We start from the raw sequence: 2,006 nt of genomic DNA on the forward strand, positions 1-2,006 counted from the left end.
TACTCAAGGCGATCTGCTGGAGAATTTTGGATCTTTTCTCTGTGCAACTGCCTTCTCTGTGAACTGCAACTTTCATTTCCCCAGACTTTCCACTCTGTCTGCTCAACCCAGAAGTCCCTAGGGTTCTGCCTGGGTTCCCTTTCCCTGGGCTGTGACCTCAATACCTTCTCATGGTAGTAATCTGGGGCAGTCGTAGGCTCACCTCATTGTTTTATATATTTTTTTCTGTCTCTTGAGAATCACTGTTCTTTATTGTCCAATGTCCAGTATCTTGAAAATCACTGCTTCAAACATGTTATCTTTTAATTTGGGGCAGTTGGGGCAGGAGAGTTGTTTCAGGCGAGAGGGCAGACCTGGTTCTATTCCTACCTCGTGGCTGGAAGCAGAAGTCCCCAAGTCTATATTCATGCTAAAAAGATTCCCAACAAGTAAGAGATGCACAACAATGCAAGGGGTCTTGTTTTGGTTTTGTTTTTGTTTTTTTGATAGCCATTGTAGCAGTCTTTTACCAATTACAAGTCTATTCAGATTTTAAACTTTGCGTAAAGTCAAAACTTGAGTTTATTTGTGTGCTATCTACTGAAAAAGGATTAACCAGAATACGGTAATTCACACAAGAATTTATAAATATCAGTGTTGGTTCATTTATGTTTTTCATCCATTTATTTAACAAATATTGAAACATTTATTGGGTGACTATTGTGTGCCAGGTGCTGTGTAAGTCAAAGGAGGTAAGAAGATAAACAAAATAGGCATGCTCAGGGAAGTCACTGCTATTCAGGGAGACAGCTCTGATAGAGAAATATAATACAGTGAGATTGGTGCTGTGGTGGGTAGGTCAAAAGTGTTTTTGAAGTACATAGAAAGGGGTACATAACCCAGACTGGGTGGGGTGTGTGTGTGTGTGTGTGTGTGTGTGTGTGTGCATGTTGGCATGGAAAGAAAGGAACTGGTCCTAAAGGCTACTTGGAACAAGGGATAACTGAACTGAGAGGCCAGAACTAATAGTTTATGATCATGAGAATGATGATGCCCAAGCCAGAGTTAGGGAAATGTATGAAAATCAGGTGACAAAAAAGAATACATAGGTGTCCTGGAGACTACAAGCAGATCAGTGTAGTTGAACACAGGGCCAGGGGGCTGGGGAGATGGTGTTGAGATATGAGGAACATCATAGCATTTGCAGGGGAGGAAGCCTCATGGTGCTTCCTCAGAGAGCAAAAATGGGCTGTGAGAGAGCTCTTGGGTTCATGTTCTATAACCTCCGTGTGTCAAGTCAGGGAATATTTTTTTTTAATAAAACAGAAACCGCTCAGGCTGTGCCCTCTCCCTCTGACTCCCCCGCAGGAGGAGAAGAAGAATCATCAACGGCACAAGGTAACTGCAGAAACAACACCTAGAGGCAGCTTCACGCTCAGGACAGAACCTGCCCATATGGTCAAGGACCATACGAAGGAAAACGAGGTTTTCAACCAGTTTTCAACCTTTTCAACCAGTCAAGGCAGACATGGCATCCAGAAGATGAGAGAAACCCTTCTTTGTGTTCTTCCTTCAGTCCATATAGAATTTCTCTCAGCTGGACGTTTGGCAGTCCCTCCTTCCTTTGGACCCTCAATCTCTGATCTCCTTCGCACAACCTCCCCTGGATCCTTTCCACTTCTCTACCCATCCCAATGCTGGCAACTCAAAATTGGTCTTGTCTCCATTCTAGATCTGCTAAAATTGACCACTTCTCAAAACAAAACTTTGATACGGTACACTGAAATGACTATGACCTTAACAGTAAGGACAGAAAGGGGGAAAGGAGGTGAAAAGAATGCTACAACTCCATCTTTCCAACAGAGGGGATTTGTACTGCCTACACTCTACATTTCTGTCTTCTTTTTTTTTAAATATTTTAATGTTTATTTATTCTTGAGAGAGACAGAGTGTGAGGAGGGGAGGGGCAGAGAGAGAGGCAGACAGAATCAGAAGCAGGCTCCAGGATCTGAGCTGTCAGCACAAAT

General features: G+C 43.1%; 1 pseudogene; it reads right to left on the reverse strand.

Annotated features, from left to right (window-relative positions):
• Window positions 1-1,308: 1,308 nt before the first annotated feature.
• On the reverse strand, window positions 1,309-1,444 carry LOC113601179 (uncharacterized; annotated as a pseudogene).
• Window positions 1,445-2,006: the final 562 nt, after the last annotated feature.

The sequence above is a fragment of the Acinonyx jubatus genome, chromosome A1 (genome assembly GCF_027475565.1).
Source record: "Acinonyx jubatus isolate Ajub_Pintada_27869175 chromosome A1, VMU_Ajub_asm_v1.0, whole genome shotgun sequence".
Classification (NCBI taxonomy): domain Eukaryota; kingdom Metazoa; phylum Chordata; class Mammalia; order Carnivora; family Felidae; genus Acinonyx; species Acinonyx jubatus.